This window comes from Periplaneta americana, chromosome 17 (genome assembly GCF_040183065.1).
Source record: "Periplaneta americana isolate PAMFEO1 chromosome 17, P.americana_PAMFEO1_priV1, whole genome shotgun sequence".
NCBI classification, from domain to species: Eukaryota; Metazoa; Arthropoda; class Insecta; order Blattodea; family Blattidae; genus Periplaneta; species Periplaneta americana.
The window spans coordinates 111642272-111668324 of NC_091133.1; the positions used below are offsets into that span (position 1 = coordinate 111642272).

Genomic DNA, 26053 nt, shown 5'->3' on the forward strand with positions numbered 1-26053 from the left:
AAACATCAACCATGTAACTTGCCCCGATCGGGATTCGAACCCGGGCCACCTGGTTTCGCAGCCAGACGCTCTGACCGTTACTCCACAGGTGTGGACCTTTTTTTGTATCTGCTTGCCCGTGATTCACTTATTCAATTTTGAATTCTGACGAGTTGCCAAACTAGGTTTTATGACAAGTGTTGTATTGCATGTTTGCATATATCCGGTAGATTTAGATATTAGTATAGAGATCTTTAAGTTATTTTATTTGTTTTTTGTTTAATTATTTAACTTTCCGGCCAGGTTTGAAGCCCAGATCACATATAGATTGCTCATTCCTATGTTGAAATCGGTTGTACTTTGAAGAAAACAACCGCCAGGTTCGCCACCCGTCTGCCGTAAACGAACACGAGATGGCAGTATTATCGCCGCGCTCTCATGGTTAACATTCGGCAGGTCTTTGAGCGGCCTCGTGCATAACATTCCGCAGGTCTTTGAAATTTAATTGTATTATTGTTTTCAATTTCTTATGTCGCCGCTCCAACCACTCGCCTCAATTTCAATATTGCAACCAATAACCTGCTTCCATTATTAAATGACACCTACGGGTCTAATCTACGTGGACTACAACCAAGGTTGCAATGTCTTGTGCTGAGGACGAACATTAAGGTATTATTAAAAAGATGAGTTAAGATTGTCAACGTACTCGTATATGAAATAATAATAATAATAATAATAATAATAATAATAATAATAGCCATTTAACAATATAACAAACTAGTGCTTATTCTTATCGAGGAAGTAGACGTGACAACAGAGTGAAATCTACAGAGCAACAATCGGTCGGCAAAATTATGTTTTAAAAGTACACCGTACGTGATTGTATGATGCCGACATGTTAACCATGAGAGCGCGGCGATAATACAGTCGCTAATGCAATTCAAATGAGAGTTACGACGTGACTCCTTATGTAACAACTAGATGGCAGCATAGTAAACCTGACAAAAGTTGTTACCGTCAAAACCTATAACGTCGAGCAATCTAGGTACATATGATCTAGGTTTTAAGTAAGAAAATAAATAATTGTCACAAAAATGAACAAGACTGCCTCCGTGGTCTGTTGGTCAGCATGCTGGCTTCCAGATCAGGAGGTCCCGGGTTCGATTCCCGGTATAGGCTCTGGGTGAATTTTTCTTGAATAAGAGGAATTCCCTGGGTGTCTAGAGTCTGGAAATTTGTATGAATGTGAGTGTGATTGTGAGTGTGCCGGGTTAATATTAATTAACCAATCATTATAATATAAAAATACGTCAGGACTGTCGCTGGGCAGTAACCTGAACACACGTTTCAGCGTCACATTGTTGACAAGTAACTCCATCTGTTAACACAACCATAAAGCATCTAATAGAAGCTATAGAGTTACCAACAACGAAAAAAAAAAATGAATCAATGAAAAATTATATTTGTGTAAATTGCGAAAAATTTGTGCAATATTCTAAATAATTGTACAAAAAAAGATAAAATTAATAAGTTTTTAGGAGAAAAATTCGCTCCGGCGCCGGGGATCGAACCCGGGTCCTTGGTTCTACGTACCAAGCGCTCTGACCGCTGAGCTACGCCGAATTCAATCCACAGCACCGGATCGAACCCTCCTCCTTCGATGTTTCCCTTTGTGGCCTGACTCCAAGTTAAGACATAGCCTATATGTGTTGACGTGTATCCAAGTAACTCAGCTGACTGCGCTCCTAGTACAATGGCAGTTGACACTGGATTACTAAACACCAAAATAGTGATTTCAATTTACTATTCGCTTGCTCATACATATCTCATTTATGCCGTTTTCTTATGGAGTAACTCTACCAATGCTAATAGGATATTTATTGCACGAAAAAGAATTGTACGATCCATTTTAAATTAAAGAGTTTTGACTCATGCAAACCTTATTTTAAACAATATACAATTTAACATTTCCATCCATTTATATTTACAAATACCTAATTTTCTTGAAACAATGAGAATAAATACAATAAGAATTTAGATTATCATAATTATAATACACGAAATGCACATCTGTTTTCAATAAAAAAAATCATAGACTTGTGAAATATGAAAGATCGCCTGCCTATACTGGTATTGTGTTTTTCAATAAATTAACATTGCAGATACAAACTTTACCTTATACAAAATTTAAAGCGACAGTTAAATAGATTTTAACTGATCAAACTTTTTAATCAGTAAAAGAATTCTTAAATCTCAAATTATGATACTGGTACCGGTATATACAATACTAATTGATTACATTATATATTTTAAATGTAATTTAATTTGTAGTGTTTTAAAATTGTATTGTGTCTCTTATTTATTATGTAATTGACGTGTACATCAATGTATATGGTCATGTAGAGAGTAAACAATTAAACAATCAAAACTAAATTTCCATTTTTTAATGTTTTTTTTCTTATTTTCGTCGATCCATAGTCTTAATGACCAGACTTGACATAACACCTTGGTGTAATATGATGAAGAGGTAATATCTGAATTTATTGAAATACTCGTAGATATCTCAATTTTTTTTTAATTTTCGAACTTACCGCTTCATATACGATAGAGCAGGCATGTCAATTGATGCCCACAGGAGCAAGCGCGCGCTTTAGAGCCCAGGAGGGCCTGAGCGCTTTACAGCGAAAAGGAAAGAGACAGACGAAAGAGCTAGTATATGCCGCTTGGTCGAGCTATATTCAGGGATGGCCAGCACTGATTCAATAGATAAAGGGAAGAGAACTTATTAAAACTGTATCCATGTTAATTTTTAGATTTGCCTGAGAAGTATAAGTGCATTATAAGAGTGTAAGTTTTAATTTTAATGCTCATTTTTTCACAAGTTTGATTTTTTTATTCAAAAGAAATATTTTCTCAACTTTTCGTATAGAAAAGTGGAATTTTCAGGTATAGGCCTATTTATTTAGTAGCCTTACAGAATGTTTTCGTAAATCTAACATACCGTATATACGTATTACTGAAGATAGTGTATTGAATTTTTAAAATATTCGCATGGAAATTGTTTGTAAGGATATGAATTAACAAAGCAACTACTGTTACATCATAAGCAAAAGATACGTGCCCATGTGTTGTAAAAATGTCAGCTCTATAGCTTCAGCAGATTTCGAGAAAATAATTTAATATTCTGATAATAGGAAGTTGCTCACAAATATCACCTTAAAAGCATACTGCAATAAGAGTTTTGTTTTGTAATATTAGTTACACTTAAAACAGATACAGTACCTAGGTAACTTTGCTTTGCACTGTAATATTGTTTTGATTAGTTTATTGATTACTTTTGTAAGGCTAAAGATACCATCAATATCAATTCCAACTTATCATGTCATACTCAATCTCTTTCTTTGGAATATTACTTTCTTTATGAATGATGTGTTTCATCCACTTAATACAGTATAATATTATACTACTATGGAATTTAAGTGAATATTCCTTCTTAACTCTCTATTATGTCATTAAGATTTAAAACACAAGTGCAATATTAAGAAATCAGTGTTAGTACTTTTGTCTTACAGACAATATAGATAATATTAAACAGAAAGAAGCCATATAAAAATAACGACATAAAATTTCACGTTCCGTTTGAAGTTTTTGCATCACTGTTTCCTTAATCCAACAGGCTGCTTATTCATATACACAACCCTTCCTCTTTCCATACTTAGCGCTTGCTGCCCGCGCACGACTCAAGGTCAGAAAAATGCGCTTGCTTTGACATCACTGCGATAGAGAAAGGATGTGTCAGCTTTGTGACGCTGATTTATTATGTATTGTAGGATCATCGGATCTATGCCCCTTCAGCGCTGTCGTCGTTCTTGGAAAAGTTAACGCCTCTCCTCACCCCATGCCACCCGTTTCTCTCCCACTACGTCAAACAGCAGGCCACGAAACTTGCCGAATAGGGATGTTGCCAAACTTCCGTCAAACAGTGTCATGTCTCTTGAATATTGCTTATAATAATGTAAGGTTAATTATTACTTATTGATAATTTAATTTAAGTAGGTCTAATGACGCTGATTGACTTATGCAAAATGCTATTACTTGCTTAATAATATTTCTTTCGCCACTCCGTGCTACAGTATTCATGTTGAGTTGACAACACTGGACTACAAGTGCAAATAAACTGTCCCGCAAGAAGGCTCAAAATTGTGAGTAGTGGGGGAGAGAAAGAGAGAGGGACAGAGAAGAGAGAAATAGGAATACAGGGAGAGAAATGAATTGCCGAGGCTGAAAAGGAATTAAGGTTCAGTTCGCATATCTTACGGGGGCACAGATCCGAAGGTCGGACTATAGAGTGATTATTTGTAATTCAAATAGGATCTGTGGGATAGTAGGCATGTTTGGTATAGCTTCGCATAATATGTTACAGTATCTGTGCGTGCATAGGGTTACGCAGTAGGTGTCTAGACGTTCAAGTTTAAAATTGGAAGTTAATTTGGAACAATGGAATGCTTGACATGGGGAACGTGCGTCACATCGCAGCGGGTCGCTCGTCGCCCGTTCGACCACCTGGTGTACCAGCAGTGGCTGCTGTCGACAATAAAACGCATTCCATTAGGGAGGACAATTATGCGCTGTTAATTACAAATTACTCTTGACATATGTGAAATTTAGGAAAGCCATTTTGAACATGTGCTGTCCCCGGAGGCTTTTGTGAGGATAGAGAGGATCCTCATAGTTTTAACAACATCGCTGTTTTACAAGGGACATGAGAATAGCTGTTGATACATCCCCATTGCCATAGTTTTTTTCTTATTCATAATATATTTATTTATTTATTTATTTATTTATTTATTTATTTATTTATTTATTTATTTATTTATTTATTTATTCTGGTGTAGTTAAGGCCATCAAGCCATCTCTTCCACAACACCAGGAATACAAATACAATAACAGAAATAAACAGAAAGAAATACACTATATACAAAATAAAGCTACACAAGAAATAAAGAGAGAGAGAAAAAACACTATAAACAAAGTAAAACCACACAAAAATATACACAGGTTGAAGTCACACAAACTTTAAATGAGTGATTAAGTATCATAATTAATTGTATCCTAACTTATTACCTAACATAAACAAGAAACTTGCAATTTTAATCTAGATTAAAAAAAGAAAAAAAAAACACAAAGCAATACTTCTAGCAATACCTAAAAACATTAACTAAGACAAAATTTTCCAATTTAGTTTTGTATTGTGATAAAGTCCGGCAGTCCCTGACGTCATTAGGTAACGAATTCCAGAGGCGAGGTATTTCTACAGTATAGGAAGATGAGTATAAAGACGTTTTATGATTAGGGATAGAAAGAAGTGCTTGATGTCGGTTTCGAAGAGTTGTAAGAAATTGAAAGCGCGATAACAGATAATTCGGAATAGAAGTATGCATGATTCTAAACAGAAGAGACAGTGAATGTATTGTTCTTCGTTTCTTCAGACGCACCCATGTGAAAGTAACTGGAGGGAAGGTGTTACATGATCAAATTTACGAGTATTGCAGATGAATCGTATGCACACATTATGAACATGTTGTAGTCTCTCAGCTAAGAGTGAACTTACATTAATTAGCAAGGAATCGCAATAATCAAAATGGGGCATTACAAGCGTCTGAATAAGAATCTTTTTTTAGACTAAGTGGTAGAAATTCTTTCATATGGAACAATAGTTATTAGAGAAGAAAAATTCGTTCCGGCCCCGGGGATCGAATCCGGGCCCGGTACCAAGTGCTCTAACCACTGAGCTACGCCGAAGTTAAATCCACAGCACCGGATCGAATCCCCCTTCTCTAGTGTTTTTTCTTTTTGTGGCCTGACTCCAAGTTCGACATATATGTTGACAAATATTAAGTCAACTGCCATTGAGTGACTTTGTGGCCGGGATTGCATAGTATTAACACTGTTGGACGAAGAATCTACGTAAAGATTAATTTTTGGTCCTACAGAATATATCTGTTATGGTAACAATTGATATTCATTTTTCTTTTCTAATAATCGTTGTTACCGTAACAGATATATTCTGTAGAACCAAAATTAATCTTTACGTAGATTCTTCGCCCAATAGTGCATAATACTGTGGAATCCCGACCACCAAGTCACTCAATTGAGTGCGCTCCTTGTATAATGGCAGTTGACTTAATATGTGTCAATATATATGTCGAACTTGGAGTCAGGCCACAAAGGGAAAAACACTAGACGAGAGGGATTCGATCCGATGCTGTAGATTGAATTTCGGCGTAGCTCAGTGGGTTAGAGCACTTGGTACGTAGAACCAATCCCCGGCTTCGGAACGAATTTTTCTCATCTAATAACTATTGTTACCATAACAGATATATTCTTAGAACCAAAAATTAATCTTTACGTAGATTCTTCGCCCAATAGTGCATAATACTGTTGAATCCCGGCCACCAAGTCATTCAATTGAGTGCGCTCCTTGTATAATGGCAGTTGACTTAATATGTGTCAATATATATGTCGAACTTGGAGTCAGGCCACAAAGGGAAAAACACTAGACGAGAGGGGTTCGATCCGATGCTGTAGATTGAATTTCGGCGTAGCTCAGTGGGTTAGAGCACTTGGTACGTAGAACAAATCCCCGGCTTCGGAACGAATTTTTCTCATCTAATAACTATTGTTACCATAACAGGTATATTCTGTAGAACCAAAAATTAATCTTTAGGTAGATTCTTCCCCCAATAATGCATAATACTGTTGAATCCCGGCCACCAAGTGACTCAATTGAGTGCGCTTCTTGTATAATGGCAGTTGACTTAATATATGTCAATATATATGTCAAACTTGAAGTCAGGCCACAAAGGGAAAAACACTAGAGGAGAGGGATTCGATACGAGGCTGTGGATTGAATTTCGACGTAGCTCAGTGGGTTATAGCACTTGGTACGTAGAACCAATCCCCGGCTTCGGAACGAATTTTTCTCATCTCTTAACTATTGTAACCATAACAGATATATTCTTAGAACCAAAAATTAATCTTTACGTAGATTCTTCGCCCAATAGTGCATAATACTGTGGAATCCCGACCACCAAGTCACTCAATTGAGTGCGCTCCTTGTATAATGGCAGTTGACTTAATATATGTCAGTATATATGTCGAACTTGAAGTCAGGCCACAAAGGGAAAAACACTAGAGGAGAGGGATTCGATACGAGGCTGTGGATTGAACTTCGGCGAAGCTCAGTGATTAGAACACTTGGTACGTAGAACCAAGGATCCGGGTTCGATCCCCGGCGTCGGGACGAATTTTTCTCCTCAAATAACTATTGTTAGCATAACAGATAACTTCTGTAGGACCAAGCATTAATCTTTACGTAGATTCTCATTGTCCTCTTGTGCTTTATGGCTATAAACTGTACCTATTATGTCGACATAACTGACATATTACGGACATTCGATATTTGGTTAAGTGATGGGAAATTTAGGGAAATTTTTATTACCTTTGAAATTTTGCCATCTTTTCACAGAATAAAAAAGACGGGAAATTTTGACATTTTTACTCAAAATTTGAGGAAATTCTACGGTTTAGAAAAATTGAACAAAATTATTGCATTACTATGTTAGCTTTCACAAAATAAAACAATTAAGTTTCAGATATTAAACCTTGCCTTTGATACAAAAAGGAGCATCTTCTGCGGACATAGGGGAAAAAGAACTAAGGAAGAGGCTAGTGAAGTGCTGTGTGTGGTGTGTGGCACTGTATGGGGCAGAAACATAAACAGCGCTGGTAGGTTCAACCAGAGGTCCCAGGATCGATACCCGGCTCCGAAACAATTTTTCCCTTGAAATTATTCAAGTCTGCTTCACAGGGAGCTTTACCTGAAAAACTAGACTTGCATAATATATACGTTACTGTAGGTACGTTAACATAAAACCACAATTCCAAGTCACACAGAGTTTGTGTAGACTCGATGTGGGTCTCTGGCGTCTTGTCGGTCCACTCGAGTTGCGTGGATATAAGGAGAAAAGTTGAGACGGTGTCGGGTGGAGTTCCTGGATAGCTCAGTTGGTAGAGCGCTTGCACGCTCGACCAGAGGTCCCGGGATCGATACCCATCTCCAGAAAAATGTTTGCTTTGAAATTATTCAATTCTGCTCCTAAGGGAGCTTTATCTCAAAAACTGGAGTTGTAAAACAATAAACAATACAATGAAGTGTAGAGAAGCGAATAGAAGCATTTGAAATGTGGATATGGAGAATAATGGAGCGTGTGAAATGGACTGACAGAATAAGAAATGAAGCTGTGTTGGAAAGAGTGGGTGAAGAAAGAATTATGTTCAAACTGATCAGGGAGAGAAAGAGGAATTGGTTGGGTCACTGGCTGAGAAGAAACTGCCTACTGAAGGATGCACTGGAAGAATTGTGAACGTGAGAAGAGTTCGGACATAAGCAGACATCAGATGATAGACGACATTAAGATATGGATCTTATGCGGAGACAAAGAGAAAGGAAAAAAAAGGAAAGATTGGAGAATGCTGGGTTTGCAGTGAGAAGTACATAGATAAATAAGTAGATAAATTATTAATTAAATGATTGAATAAATAAATAAATGAATGAATGAAGGCATGGCCGTTTTGTGACATGAAGCCTTATCAGTATGCGGAAGCTTGAATTCTCGTCAGAACAACACACCACGTTGTTCTGTTTTCTGCTTTTTTTAGACTCAAACGCATTCTACTAAATCGGCGGAGCAGTGTATTTCCATTCGCAACATGACAAAGGACTTTATCAGCTGCAATAATTCACGTCTGAACGCAACCTTAGATCTGCAGGCAAACACTCTTCAGTCTGAGCTAAGCCTGTGTCCTCTGAAATGTTGCGAAACTTATAAAATATACAGGGTTAGTTAAAAGTCCCGCACCACCTAAATAACTTTTGTAGCATGTGGTTCAGTGACATGAAACTTGTTATGTGGGGATAACCATATACTAAGAACTCAATAATGGTATTACCGAGTTTTTTCTACTTCCGGTTTAACTGGAAGTAACTCCAACTCTCTAATTTTAAATGGAACACCCAATAATTTTTTTTAATAAAGCTCATTAAGAGCTTTTCAAATGGTACCCCACTTGATACTTCTGTACAAATTCAGTATTGCTAAATAAAAATGGAAGTGGTGCAAGATATTCCTAAAGCCTGGTTAAATCATTCCTTAAATGGTTTCTGTGATCGAGTGACACATTGTAAAGCAGCTGAGGGCTACCAATTTGAACACATAATTTAGAAGGTGAGCTAGCTTTGTTTTGTTTTTGTTAAGGAAGGGGTATTTTATTATTTTAATATTCGATACACTTTTCTGTTTTCTTGGCTTAGCAACACTGAATTTGTACAGAAGTATTGAGTGTGGTTACTTTTTGAAAAGCTCTTAATGAGCACTATTCAAAAATAAAAAAATATTGGGTGTTCCATTTAAAATAAGAGAGTTGGAGTTACTTCCGGTTAAACCGGAAGTAGAAAAAACTCGGTAATATCATTATTGAGTTCTTAGTATATGATTATCCTGACATACCAAGTTTCATATCACTGAACGGTATGCTTCAAAAGTTATTTAGGTGGTGCGTTTATTATTTTAATATTCGATACACTTTTCTGTTTTCTTGACTTAGTAACACTGAATTTGTACAGAAGTATGAAGTGTGGGTAATTTTTGAAAATCTCTTAATGAGTACTATTCAAAAATAAAATATTATATTGGGTGTTCCATTTAAAATGAGAGAGTTGGAGCTACTTCCGGTTAAACCGGAAGTAGAAAAAACTCGGCAATACCATTATTGAGTTCTTAGTATATGGTTATCCTGACATACCAAGTTTCATATCACTGAACCGTATGCTTCAAAAGTTATTTAGGTGGAGAGTTTATTATTTTAATATTCGATACACTTTTCTGTTTCTTTGACTTAGTAACACTGAATTTGTACAGAAGTATGAAGTGTGGGTAATTTTTGAAAAGCTCTTAATGAGTACTATTCAAAAATAAAATATTATATTGGGTGTTCCATTTAAAATAAGAGAGTTGGAGCTACTCCCGGTTAAACCGGAAGTAGAAAAAACTCGGCAATACCATTATTGAGTTCTTAGTATATGGTTATCCTGACATACCAAGTTTCATATCACTGAACCGTATGCTTCAAAAGTTATTTAGGTGGAGAGTTTATTATTTTAATATTCGATACACTTTTCTGTTTCTTTGACTTAGTAACACTGAATTTGTACAGAAGTATGAAGTGTGGGTAATTTTTGAAAAGCTCTTAATGAGTACTATTCAAAAATAAAATATTATATTGGGTGTTCCATTTAAAATAAGAGAGTTGGAGCTACTCCCGGTTAAACCGGAAGTAGAAAAAACTCGGCAATACCATTATTGAGTTCTTAGTATATGGTTATCCTGACATACCAAGTTTCATATCACTGAACCGTATGCTTCAAAAGTTATTTAGGTGGAGAGTTTATTATTTTAATATTCGATACACTTTTCTGTTTCTTTGACTTAGTAACACTGAATTTGTACAGAAGTATGAAGTGTGGGTAATTTTTGAAAAGCTCTTAATGAGTACTATTCAAAAATAAAATATTATATTGGGTGTTCCATTTAAAATAAGAGAGTTGGAGCTACTCCCGGTTAAACCGGAAGTAGAAAAAACTCGGCAATACCATTATTGAGTTCTTAGTATATGGTTATCCTGACATACCAAGTTTCATATCACTGAACCGTATGCTTCAAAAGTTATTTAGGTGGAGAGTTTATTATTTTAATATTCGATACACTTTTCTGTTTCTTTGACTTAGTAACACTGAATTTGTACAGAAGTATGAAGTGTGGGTAATTTTTGAAAAGCTCTTAATGAGTACTATTCAAAAATAAAATATTATATTGGGTGTTCCATTTAAAATAAGAGAGTTGGAGCTACTCCCGGTTAAACCGGAAGTAGAAAAAACTCGGCAATACCATTATTGAGTTCTTAGTATATGGTTATCCTGACATACCAAGTTTCATATCACTGAACCGTATGCTTCAAAAGTTATTTAGGTGGAGAGTTTATTATTTTAATATTCGATACACTTTTCTGTTTCTTTGACTTAGTAACACTGAATTTGTACAGAAGTATGAAGTGTGGGTAATTTTTGGAAATATCTTAATGAGTACTATTCAAAAATAAAATATTATATTGGGTGTTCCATTTAAAATGAGAGAGTTGGAGCTACTTCCGGTTAAACCGGAAGTAGAAAAAACTCGGCAATACCATTATTGAGTTCTTAGTATATGGTTATCCTTACATACCAAGTTTCATATCACTGAACCGTATGCTTCAAAAGTTATTTAGGTGGTGCGGGACTTTTAACTAACCCTGTATAATGGAAAAAGTAAGTTGTCTTCTTCGCGCTAATTTATTACTACTTTATATATATATATATTTAACGTTTCCCTTGATTTACTAGCTGGAAGATCAGGGTCATAACTACATGTAAATGTGATCGGGCGATACAAAATCGTTTTTCGTGTTGTATGCATGGACATTCCCCTTTGTGTTGTGAGCTGCTTTGTTTTATTTACACCAGTTAGAGTAGACAAACTGCTGTGCGTCTGGCAGACGAGGTGTGAGCAACGCGGGAAGCCTAGCGCGTGAGTCGAAGGGTTTGCTTAGATTGGTTTCAGTTTTTGTTTGCCCGAGCTCCTCCTTCCTCTGTTTAAAGAAGCATTGGCTTTACATACAAATGCATGCACTCTAAAACTGTTCTAGTATAAACAAACGTGTGAAATACCACGGGATTTGCTTTCACGTACCTTCCTGTTCCGTTACTCAGAGCTAAGATTAGAATCTACGTTTATGCTTTTCGTCAAAATTCATGCAATTTCCTTGTTTCTCGAGACATCAATTTATCATTATGTATGTATATGTATTTATTCACACTCCAAATGGGTAAATACCCGGCGGGCAGTGGTAACTAATTACACTCAATAATGACAGTTAATAATAATAATAATAATAATAATAATAATAATAATAATAATAATAATAATAATAATAATATAACAATATTAACAAAGAACTTCCTCAATTATATGAAACACGATCACTTAAAATAACATTTAAAGGAAATCTCATTCATATCTTAACCCTAAGTTCGAACTTAAATCCACGATTAGCCTATATCGTCGGTTTCTTGGTAAAAGTGACCAAGTCCAAAATGCAAAATTTTTGGGAAAAGGCCTTTAAAGGTTTAATGATCCATCCAAAGATAACTGTACTTCTTTAGATGTTAGTAAAAAGTTATTTTGAAGATAAATGTGTTATATTGTTAGTTTTTAATATAAAATTATGTCTTAAATTTTCATAATGCTTGGAAGCCTTGGAATGTGACTTGGTCACGTTTACCAAGAAACCGACGATATATTATGTTATGTTATGTTCATACATGCACAAGTACCTGGGTAGCTTGCCAGTTTCAGGTAACATGCGGTAAACACTGGAAAACATACAGTTAGCTGGGAAGACGTTGTCTGTATTCCTCAACACTATCCAATGCATTGCCATCACAAAATACATATACAAAAAGCAAATCTGCATATTCACTATGCGAATACACGAATTAAATGTCAAGTGAACGTGTATTCAGTATATGTTTAAGTTAAATTGTTTAAATTAAAATTGACAATTATTCTAGTTAATTTATCCTAAAGTTTTTTAACCCACTTTGTTTCTTATATGTTTATGAGCTATGACTGTTAAGTATGTGTTAATTGTGTTTGGGTGGCTGCCTTTCAACGAGTTCCATCTTCAGAGATGATTCCTGTTTATAATGTTGTACAAGTTATTTTACCACCAATAAACTTATAAACTTATAGTAAATGAAAGTACTCATGCTTCCCTTAGGATTTATTGTAAATCTATTTGAACATATTAAACTTGCTCGACATACAAAGAGATTTTTGTGACATGGTTTTGACACGATGCCGACCATCCACATAAGATGATATTACACAGTACATTATTTAAAAAAATGGAGTCATTATTGCTTTCGTCGGGTTCGTACATACTACTGCTCTGTAATCGGTATAGGGCCTAATAAATAATGAATTAACAAAATGAATGGATTGTCTTCACCCTGAATCTTGCTTACAGTTACCATATGTGTTCATTCAAAGACCTTCCTTGATCATAAGATGAATGGCGGTGTCGTTTATAATGAATCTGCCTTTGTACTGTGATTTATTGACTTGTAGTCTATATCAGAGAACGGTCTGTCTGTGTTCCTTCAGCTGCGTGTATAATACAACGGAAGGTTATATCCCGCTGTAGTCATAATGTGACTATACTATATTATAATGGTATAGAATCCCCCTCTTTATTTACATCTTTCTATTTCTTCCTTCTTTAAATGCTTTCTTTTCCGTCGTGTTTTTCCCCCAGATATATTATCTGTCTCTGTCAGATTTGACCCTTGAGTTCATATTTCGAATATGTCAACATGATTTCTGCCAGGCGCCTGGTACAATCTCATGAATTGGTGCCGTTAGAGCCCCAGGTCTTCACATTGTCATAAATCTATTTATTTTATCAGACTATTTACTGTAACTATCTTGAGTGTTTCTTCTTTTCTTCGTATACATTCGTTACTAACTTATACGGTTTTTATTTATTTATTTATTTATTTATTTATTTATTTGTTTATTTTGTGTCGCTTTAACTTAGAAAGTCATATCGCGTCAATACATAAACAATTCTTACAGAGTTTACTGTATTACAATAATACTTTTGTGCGAGATCGTGCGTATTTGCTTGTTTTCCGCACAGAACCAATACGCGGTAAGTGTGAAATACCACATTCAGTATTCCCAACGTAACATACATAACAGTTTCCCTCTTCTTACCGCTTAAGCGCCACATTCATTTTACTGCTTTAGGCTTTTAACATATTATTTTTAGAGACGTTTAACATAGTAATAATTATAAATTGGAAACTTACCACTGCAATTTCACCTAAATTGCAATGTTAATTATTGTTTTTAAATATTTGCAAAAATTAAGTAAAGTCTATTACTCCACGAAACTTATTGCATTCCTGATACAAGTAACATTAAAGAAGCCGTGAAAAAATCAACAAGATTCCAGATGCCGATGTTATTACTGCAATATGTTATATAAATAATATTGTTAAAATATTTAAATGAAAAATAAATCATTACATAACCCTACCGTTTGTTTTAAGTTCGCATTTATAGACTGGGGGAAAAAAAGACAGACGTATATCACGGCCTGCTGGAGTATAGTAAACACAGAAAACATTTTATAGGAACAATGTTGAAGAAAGATTATTTCGGTTTTCCGAAGTTGCCATCATTAAACAGAAACCAAGATGGAGATTTCATTCCAACTAATTAGAAATTAGTCTTTCAGGTATGTAATAAACGATCTTCGCACAAAATAATGTACGATACACGAGTGGTGTGTTTGTTTTCATGTTCTCGGAAATTAAAAAAGCTCAACTACGTTTCGGTTTTTCAATCTTTTCCTCGAACACGAAAACCTCAACATACCGCTCTTGTAACGTATATTACTATTAGATACACTTGTAAATGTTAATAGCTCTCAGAAATTTAATTGAGTTTGAACTGAATGATGGCTTGTTTAGAACTGTTGATAAGTCTGTTGGTATATGGAATTGATCTCGATGAAGGTGATATATTATTATATTATTTTAATATTATTTATTTATTTATTTATTTATTCTGGTGTAGTTAAGGCCATCAGGCCTTCACTTCCACAACACCAGGAATACAAATACAATAATAGAAATAAACAGAAAAAATACACTATATACAAAATATACAAAATAAAGCTACACAAAAAATAAAGAGAGAGAGAAAAAACCACTAAAAACAAAGTAAAGCCACACAAAAATATACACAGGTTGCAGTCACACAAACTTTAAATGAGTGATTAAGTATCATAATTAATTGTATCCTAACTAATTAACTAACATAAACAAGAAACTTGCAATTTTAATCTAGATTAAAAAAGAAAAAAAAAACACAAATCAATACTTCTAGCAATACCTAAAAACATTAACTAAGACAAAATTTTCCAATTTAATTTTGAATTGTGATAAAGTCCGGGAGTCCCTGACGTCATTAGGTAACGAATTCCAGAGGCGAGGTATTTCTACAGTATAGGAAGATGAGTATAAAGACGTTCTATGATGAGGGATAGAAAGAAGTGCTTGATGTCGGTTTCTAAGAGTTGTAAGAAATTGAAAGCGCGATAATTCTGTAGTGGATATTTCATTCTGGAATGTTGTACTATTTCATGACGTTTGCTGGATGATGACTCTATCCATGATGTTTGCCAATGGTTGTGCAGTTTTCTGGTTATGTATTTAATGGCGTCTGTATGAGGAATAGACGTTAAAAAATGCAATGGAAGTCGTGTAGCTTCTTTTGCTGCAGCATCTGCAATTTCATTACCAGGAATGCCCTCATGAGAAGGGATCCATATTAGAGTTATTTTTCGTCCTTGTTTCATCAGGTCAGTGAGAAGCTGGTGTATTTCTTGAATTAGTGCGTTGGTAGAGAATATATCTTGAAGAGCTTGTAAACTTGATTGAGAATCAGTGTGAAGAAGATAAGATTTATCAGTCTGCGTTTCTAGAATATATTCTAAAGCTTTTTTGATGACGTATAACTCACATGTGAAGACTGAATAAAGAGATGGCAATGTGTACAACATCGTGTGGTGAGGGTAAACTACTGCACATCCACATCCTTGGTTAGTCTGCGATCCATCTGTGTATATGTGACGGTAATTACGGTATTGATCCCATTGTTCTCTGCAAAATTGTTTGTATATAATATTATTCGTTTCAGATTATACGTTTTGTTGCTACTAGAAATTTAAATTATGGTTTATTTAACGACGCTCGGAACTGCAGAGGTTATATCAGCGTCGCCGGTGTGCCGGAATTTTTGTCCCGCAGGAGTTCTTTTACATGCCAGTAAATCTACTGACATGATTCTGTCACATTTAAACACACTTAAATGCCATCGACCTCGGCCGGGATCGAACCCGCAACTTCGAGCATAGAAGGCCAGCGCTATACCAACTGCGCTACTGAGGGCGACTTGCTGCTAGATATCCAGAATATTTGATAATGGAGTGTAAACATTTTAGGGGTGTAGATGTATGTATTTATTCACACTGCAAATGGGTAAATACCCGGTGGCAGTGATAACTAATTACATTCAATAATGACAATTAATAATAAACAACTAATAATAACACTAATAATAATTAATAATAATAATAATAATAATAATAATAATAATAATAACAATAATAATAATACAATAACAAGGAGCACCCTAAAATAAATGAAGCACGATCACTTAAAATAAAATTTAAAGCATGTCTAATTTGTATCTTAATCCTAAGTTCGAACTAAAACCAGCGAGTATGATAATAATAATAATAATAATAATAATAATAATAATAATAATAATGTTTTATTTTCGCTGGCAGAGTTAAGGCCATAAGGCCTTCTCTTCCACTCAACCAGCCTTAATCAATACAATACATAAATTTAAATTACAAATATTTTCATTACACTTAAAAGGTTCTCCAGCAATAATCTTCACTACACATTTATTTAAATTTAGATAAATCTATAAGGTATGATACGTTCATACATGCACAAGTACCTTTCAGCACTACACTTATTTCGCTGTCAACTCACTCACTGCACTGGAACTACGACACATTTCACTGATACTGTCCTGATTTCACTAACACTTCAAAAACATTTCACTGTTCAAATACTTTTCACTTCCATTATAAACTATAAAACTTCACTGACAGAAACACACTTCACTTCCACAACTCACTTCACTGACACAACACACTTCTTCACTGATACAGCACTTCAAATAACAAAACATCAATTAAATCCTTTAAATAGTGTGTATAATATATGGGAGGATAATATTAAAATTGATTTGAGGGAAGTGGGATATGATGATAGAGACTGGATTAATCTTGCACAGGATAGGGACCGATGGCGGGCTTATGTGAGGGCGGCAATGAACCCGCGGGTTCCTTAAAAGCCATTTGTAAGTAAGTTTTATTTTGTAAATTTGTAGTGTTTTTATCGCAGTTTTACTCCTGGTTGAGTGTTAGACAAGGCCGTATGTTTATAGCCTTAACTCTGCCAGGTTAAATAAACCATTATTATTATTATTATTATTATTATTATTATTATTATTATTATTATTATTTTTATTATTATTATTATTATTATTATTATTATTATTATTATTATTATTATTATTACCACCATTTCTTGATCAGTCAAGCTACTTACAAAACGTTGAAGCTAGTATTGAAGGAAAAACTTTTCGCTAAGAGAAATTAATTATTATAAAATAGGATTACTTTTATTTTTGATATCGATTGAGGAACGAACAGCTACACTATTTTTAGTAGTTTCGCCGTATCGCGACATCATGTGATAAGTTTGAGTCTGACTTCACTGACTGAAAAGTTGGAAATGATGATGTCATTACCAATTTTCCTGGAAGCTATGTCCCTTCAAGTGCGTAATCATGACGTGGTGCTTGCAATCTTCTCGGTGACTCTTCTAAGACTTTTATCTTAATCGTGGTATATTTTTTGCAAGAAGCTTGTGAATGTTTGCATTCCGGAAATACCAACCGCTGTACATTTTTGTTCTCATGTTTGATCCAGGCTGCCGATCGAGCTGTTACGTAAAGGTCACTACAAAGTGTTATTAGTCACGTTTTTGTTGTTCCGTCTATGTCAGGCATGAGCGTAACCTACCTAAGTTACCTTGTTCCTAGCATGTGCAGCCTGTTTCAAAGGAAGGTAATAAACGCCATACTCTAATCGATGGCAGAAATGATTACGGACTTGTGGTTCCAGGATTAACATTGGATAACGTTGAATATTCACCTTTACTTTTCAACTTTAACACTCAATAAAAGAATTGTATTCCAATGGATACCATCCCATTCAGGAATCTTGGGAAACGAGAATGCGGATGCTTTAGCAAAGAAGGGCAGCACTGATACTTACAGACCTGTTACTAAATCCACGTATTACTCTGTGGAAAGATTTATTAAATCTACATACTTAGACTTCAACAAACAAAATTTGATAACACGATCTCAAGGGAAAAAATGGAACTCTCTGCATCACAATCCACAGTTAATTCCCGATTTACCACGAAAATCGTCTGTAGCTGCATTTAGATTGGCAACAGGCCGTGACTGTTTGGCCAAACACCTGCATAGAATTGGAATATATCAGTCCCTTAACTGTCCATTGTGCAACTCAAACCAAGAAATGGATTCGGAACACCTCAGAATCTGTGCTTCAGTGGCTGGCCATGATAATATCTTTGAAAAATATTGGACTGCAAGAGGTCAAATGACTTTATTGTCAAACGCCTGGCATTAGAAAACAACAACAACTTTTCAACTTTGCTCTAGAATGTACCATGAGGAAAGTCCAGGAAAACAGAGAAGGTTTGAAATTGAAGGGGTTACATCAGCTGATTGTTTACGGAGATGACGTGAATTTTACTTGAAGCATGTAATAAGATTGGTTAAAAATTGGAAATTTATCTTTTGAAGAGGTGGAAAAATTCAAATATCTTGGAGCAACAGTAGGAAATATAAATGACACTCGGGAGAAAATTAAAAGAATAAATATGGGAAATGCCTGTTATTATTTGGTTGAGAACCTTTTGTCACTCAGTCTGCTTTTTTTATAAAGGAAGTTATAATTTATAAATCAGTTATATTACCGGTTGTTCTGTATGGTTGAGAACTTAGACTCTCACTTTGAGAGAGGAGCTAAGGGTAAGGATGTTCGAGAATAAGATGCTTAGGAAAATATTTGGGGCTAAGAGGGATGAAGTTACAGGAGAATGGAGAAAGTTACACAACGCAGAACTGCACGGATTGTATTCTTCACCTGACACAATTAGGAACATTAAATCTAGACGTTTGAGATGGGCAGGGCATGTAGCACGTATTGGTGATCCAGAAATGCATATAGGATGTTAGTTGTAAGTTCTGAGGGAAGAAGACACTTGGGGAGGATAATATTAAATGGATTTGAGGGAGGTTGAATACGATTCAAAGCACATGGCAGGAACTGGAATACCGCCCAGACATTCTTCGCGCAACACAAGATGCACATGAATGTAATGTTCGTTTTGTTGTTGCTGAAAATAACTGTGACGTCTGATGTATCTGATTTTGCCTCGAGTGTCAATGTACTGTATGCAATAAATAGTGTATAAGCTCTTTAAATTGTAAATATCTTTCTTCAACACTCTGTATATTGTTGGGCTATTATTTAAACAATGTAGAAATGTATTTAGGGGGCAAAAGGAACGTCATTTTTGTGTACTGTAAATGAGTTTTTACTTTGATTTACATATAACAAGGTCCTATAAAAACGTCATAGGAGGTCTATTAAGTTATTAGCACTCAAAGACGGAGCAACGTCACTGTTACGCGAAAATTTCTCCGTTTCATCCACGTGAACCCCGAATATTAATGTTATTCAACGTTAAAAAAGCGAATCAGATAATGGACCTAAACGGGGTTCGATCGACAGCCGAGCACAGCCTCGACTCACGATTTTCATCCGCTAGCCCTTAGCCTGTTGGCAGCGTTAAAGGGAGGAGTCATCATGACGATTAGTACTCTAAAATTAGCACACGTGAAGAGTGATTCAGTTGGGTCTAACTTCCCTGGTTGTGCAATCCCGTCCATTCACGTGGAATTCCCTAAGAGTGACTTCATCCCCGAAAATCAATGATGATGTAATAATATTAGTAAAAGTCAGACAAATTCAAGAAGAAGAATATTTTATTTTTTATTTTAGTTGGTTATTTTACGACGCTTTATCAACAACTTAGGTTATTTAGCGTCTGAATGAGATGAAGGTGATAATGCCGGTGAAATGAGTCCGGGGTCCAACACCGAAAGTTACCCAGCATTTGCTCATATTGGGTTGAGGGGAAACCCCGGAAAAAACCTCAACGAGGTAACTTGTCCCGACCGGGAATCGAACCCGGGCCACCTGGTTTCGCGGCTAGACGCGTTAACCGTTACTCCACACGTGTGGACAAGAAGAAGAATAAGGAGAACAAAAAGATAAATGAAGCTGCCGGTGTAGCTCCGTCTGTATCACGTTCACCTGCTAATCCGAGCTTGCGCTTGGCCGTGGGTTCGATTCCCGCTTGGGCTTATTACCTGGTTCGCTTTTTTTTCTCGAGATTTTCCCCAACTGTAAAGCAAATGTTAGATAATCCAAGCGATACTCGATTTCATCTCTCCAAATACCATCTCGCTATTACCAATGACTCTGAATTATTTAGTAGTTGATAGAGCATCGTTAAGGGATTACATACACCTACGGGGGGTAAAAAAGGTAATATTTATAATATTAATACTAAACCAGTTATAACGTTAATCGGTGAAAAATAAATGCTTTCTAACGTAATAGTGATGTGTGTATGCGGATGACGTGAATATGTTAGGAGACAATCGACAAACGATAAGGGAAAACGCGGAAATTCTACTTGAAGCAAGTAAAGCGATAGGGTTGGAAGTAAATCCCGAAAAGAGTAAATACATGATTGTGTCTCGTGACCAGAATATTGTACGAAATGGAAACATAAAAATTGGAGGTTTACCCTTTGAAGAGGTAGAAAAATTAAATTATCTTGGAGCAACAGTAACAAATATAAATGACACTCGGGAGGAAATTAAAAGCAGAATAAATATGGGAAATGCCTGTTATTATTCGGTTGAGAAGCTTTTGTCATCCAGTCTGCTGTCAAAAAATCTGAAAGTTAGAATTTATAAAACAGTTATATTACCGGTTTTTCTGTATGGCTGTGAAACTTGGACTCTCACTTTGAGAGAGGAACAGAGATTAAGGGTGTTTGAGAATAAGGTTCTTAGGAAAACATTTGGGGCTAAGAGGGATGAGGCTACTGGAGAATGGAGAAAGTTACACAACGCAGAACTGCACGCATTGTATTCTTCACCTGACATAATTAGGAACATTAAATCCAGACGTTTGAGATGAGCAGGACATGTAGCACGTATGGGCGAATCCAGAAATGCATATAGAGTGTTAGTTGGGAGGCCGGAGGGAAAAATACCTTTGGGGAGGCCGAGACGTAGATGGGAAGGTGATATTAAAATATATTTGAGGGAGGTGGGATATGATGGTAGAGACTGGATTAATCTTGCTCAGGATAGGGACCAACGGCGGGCTTATGTGAGGGCGGCAATGAACTTTCGAGTTCCTTAAAAGCCAGTAAGTAAGTAAGGTCATTCATTATGATGCGTGTACTTCTGGGAACAGGTTTCGCTTAGTTGCAGCCCTCTTAGCGGCAATAGAAGCTCGCGATATACATTACATCACAATAAATTATTCATTGATGCTGTCAATCTTGAACTCTTGACGCTAGTACAGAGCATCTCTGTTGCGAATGTGTTCCAGCTGTAAGACAGCAAGTATAGAAATAACAAGCGTGTTGCTCAGTTTATACTTAACGAACGACTCGCATATGGCGCACACTTGCATAGACACCGGCGCGCGGCCGCACCACGTGGCATGCACACGACGTTTTTAGCACTCAGTCACAGCCTGAAACGCAAGTTAATATTGTGTTCGGTAGGTGCACATAACAACGTAGCCTTCGTAGAAATCCCGATTATTATTATTACACTCAGGGACAAAAAAAACCGGACACTTTAATATTTGCTGGTATTTTGCAAAATATTATCTTCTCATACAATATTATGGTAGCCATCTGTTGTTATGGAGACGTGTATACATTGTTGATTGTTTTTTGTTTTATAAACAAGCCATTACAACCAAATATTCCAATTTTGCTTTCGTAGTCTCAGCTATAACAATTTTGTCTCAACCATTTTGTGCTTCATTATCGTTATCATTCGTTATTTCTTTATTTTTACATTTTGTGAGTTTAAGTGGGGTTGTAACATTTGTCTTAAAACAAGATGCGACCTGAAGATGTGGCTCGAGCTGTAGTCCTTTACGATAATGGACGCAGTGTACGTTACATTGCAAATGTTATGAATACGGCTAGAAGCACAACCCATGATAACCCATGATGCCATAAAACGGTATAGAGAGACCCTAGAATATCCCAGAAGACCAGGTTCGGGTCGTCCAAGAGCTACAAATCCAAATGAAGACAGATATATGGTGTTGAGAGTTCTTAGGGAGCGCAACCTGCCAGCTACTAGTGTAGCCCAGCAATTTGTTAACATGCATGGACGCCCAATTTCGGCCAAAACAGTTAGAAGGAGGTTGAAAGAAAGTGGACTGATATCAAGTAGACCTGCAACTGGTCCCAGACTTCTCAGGATGCATCGAGTTGAATGACTGCGTTTTGCAAATGATCACAGGGATTGGAGAAATGGACAGTGGAGCTGTGTTCTGTTCACCGATGAGTCCCGTTTCAATCTGTGCTCACCTGATGGACGTGAAAGAGTTTGGAGAAGGAGGGGAGAACGATTTTCACAGTGTTGCATTTCCGAAAATGTGCCATATGGAGGTGGTGGAGTGATGGTTTGGGCAGGAGTGTGTACGGATGCTCGTACAGAGTTGGTTTTTGTTGAAAATGGAAGACTAACAGCTGATAGGTATATAAATGAATGTTTGGCTGATCATGTTGTGCCATTTGGCCAATTCGTAGGCGATAATTTTGTTTTAATGCATGATAATGCTCGGCCGCATATTGCCCATGCGGTCGGAGATTATCTCCAAGAAGTGGGAATCCATGTTCTTCCATGGCCAGCAAGGAGTCCAGACATGAACCGAATTGAACACGTGTGGGACATGCTGGGACGGCGTGTTAAGAATAGACACCGAGACCAGAATCGTTACAAGAGCTGAGGCGAGCAATTGGCGAAGAATGGGAACTTATTCCTCAAGAAGACATTGCTAACCAAATTGAGAGCATGCCAAGACGTATGGATGCAGTTATTCAAGCCAGAGGGGGTAATACCCGTTACTAAAAAGAGTTTTTAATGTTTAAGACACCATAAAATGGAAAAACAGTTAGACCAAACGATGCCATAGTTATACGCCCTTTGTAATTTTTTGTAAATTTTCTTATCAGAGATTTTTATTTTTTTCAAATGTTGTCGTATAAGGTGCTAAATGGAACATTATTTTGTTTAAATGGGTTTTGTTTCATTTTGAAATAATTGGCAACAAAATACAAGCAAATATAGAATTGTCCGGTTTTTTTTGTCCCTGAGTGTATTATTATTATTATTATTATTATTATTATTATTCTGCTCATTAAATGTAGCGATGATTTCACTGCTCCGTCGATATAGGAAAAATTCAATGTTTACCTACTTAGATATAACACGCGGAGCAAGTCCCCTGCAATCGGCAAGTATCATGTTTAGGTAGAGCATGAAAATCAAGGAATATTATACGGGAATGGATGTTGCTTTATTATTAATTTAATTTATTGGTCTGACCCAATATTTTGGGTTTGCCCTGACACAGAATAGCTCACAATAAAATGTAAAATGAAAAATTATATAAACAGGTTTCAGACAAAAGTCAATAAGACATAAGAAAAAAAATAGAACCAAGTGTAATTTAAATTGAATGTACACCATAGAGATGCTGACGAAATATCGCTACAGAAAATTGTATTATGGTGGTGACGATGGCATCTTGAAGATGTCTCGTCAGCTTGTATTTTTCCCTCCACTTCACAAAGGCTTTCGGAATGGTGCCTCTCGCTCCGAAGAAGAGACCGGTAACTGTGATTTTTTCTATGTTGTATTTCGCCGATAGGTACTGAACGTGGGCTCGTAGATTTTATTTTTCTCTTCGTTCACTTCAGATGGTTGAGTGGTTGAGATTTCAAATCTGATTGTAGGATCAATTATTTCGGCTGTCTGTTTATTTCTATTTATAGCTATGATATCGATCCTACGATTGCTTCACCATCAGCAATACAATGAACTTCCTCGTGAACGTCTAGATTTTTGGATTGAAGTGCATCTGCGATCATAGAACGTATGGTGTTGTGACGTTTTATTCTGAGTACTTCTCCCTGTGGGCAACTCCCAAGCACATGTGGCAAAGTTTCATACTCACTGCAGTGCCTACAGTGGGTTGTGCCTGTAGAGCGACCAGGGAAAGAACGTACTGGTGCCACCATCGCAGTCATTTTTAGCATTTCTCCATTCAGAACTTGATAATCCGTCATGCTTGATGATCCACGAGTTGGCTGCAGGTACTTCTTCAAACAATACAACTCCTTTTCCTTTCTGGGGGTATGCACACCAGGTTTTAAATTCAAAGTGAATCTGATACAACGTTAATACAAATTAATTTTATTTCTTGGAATATATCTATCTACAAAATAGAATAAGAAATGGACGAATAAATACATAAATACGTAAAAAATAAAAAATACATAAATAAGTACATAAATACATAATGAAATAAATACATAAGTGAATGCGTGAATAAGTAAATAAGTGGATAAGAGAGTGAATGAATGAATGAATGGTAAAGGGGTTATTGTTTATAGTGATCTCCCCAAGGCCAACTCATGGGTAAGCAATCGAAAGGGCCTATCTTCCTCAGAATGGACCAATGCTTTAAAAATGTCGAGCAATATTTCGGCGGTTCGAGGATACCGGGCAGAACTCTAAGCACAACCCGCTGCCGTCATCCAGACTGTAGCGAGCTTGAAACACTTGGACACGTGCTTGGACAATGCCCCAAAGGCGAGCTGCTGATCAATGCTAGACATCATCGTGTACGACATGCTTTGGCGATATCGTTAAAAACTTTAAATTGGGAAATTCATGAGGAAGTACATTGTGTATCATCAGATGGTTCTTTTAGACGGGCAGACATTATTGCTATCAACGGACGCTTAAAACGGGCTCTTGTTCTTGACCCTACTATCCGTTTCGAAAGAAACCTAAATCAGGCCACCGAGGTTGATATTGAGAAGAAGGCCATATATGAACCTTGTCTGCCGTATCTTTCTCAAAAGTACAACGTCCCTCTTAAACAGTGGTCTGTCATTGGTTTGCTGTTTGGCAGTTGAGGTTCAATTACAAAATTCACGTGGAATTATCTTAAGGATCTTCACATTCCTTTTGATTCTGTAATGTCTATTCTTATAAATATTATCAAGGATTCTCTTCAAATATTACATCATCATCTCTATTTCAATTAATCAACTTATATTTGCCTTCAACAATTAACTTTCTTTTTTCTTTAATGTATCACATCACATTATTATACATGTTTATTGTATTCAGGACCCTTGTGGTCACTCAAAATTCTTTGAGCTGATGTCTATAATTTAGAAATTTATTTATTTAATAAATGAATGAATACATGCATGCATGTGTAAATGAATACATAAATGAATGAAAGAATGAATAAATAAATAAATATGACCTTACCCTAAACTCCTCTGTCCTAGTTGCCTCATAAGTGGTTCCTTGTTGGTATCACTTGTGAGGTTCACACCTGTCTTCGGACAGTTGACTAAACAACAATACATTTACATTCATTTTTTTCAGTGTTTTATAATAATTAGTGGTGACTTCATGTGAGATATGTCTTTCGATCTTGGGATATTAAATATATAACAAATTTCTTATAGATCTTATTGGAGGGATATAAAATGAAATCAGTTTGAGTATTTTAGTATAGTTCTGGAACCGTATGTCTTGTTCATTTTGGTAATTCTTTTGTTCCAGGTAACGTCTGTCGCTAGATTTCTTGTTCCTGTCGTGATTTACTGTAAGTAATTATTTCTTTTTCTGTCACTGGAGTAGTAAATTGTTTCGTTCAGTACAGTAGAACCTCTACTATCCGTGCTCATGAAGGGGGTGGGCTGAACGGTTAATCGAAAAATTCGGATAATCCGTACCATAAAATATTTTCG

At 36.0% G+C, this 26053-nt stretch overlaps 1 protein-coding gene across 24 annotated transcripts in view; it reads left to right on the forward strand.

The window, feature by feature from the left end:
• LOC138692929 (RNA binding protein fox-1 homolog 2-like) overlaps positions 1-26053 on the forward strand; it is a 1380865-nt gene that overhangs the window by 101625 nt on the left and 1253187 nt on the right. The window contains exon 2 of one of the 24 annotated variants that reach the window (XM_069816287.1): positions 25866-25908. The exons of the other annotated variants lie outside the window; for them this stretch is intronic. The gene's annotated coding sequence lies outside the window, so the exon portion shown is untranslated. The remainder of the gene's footprint in view (positions 1-25865; positions 25909-26053) is intronic. 24 annotated transcript variants of the gene reach the window in all.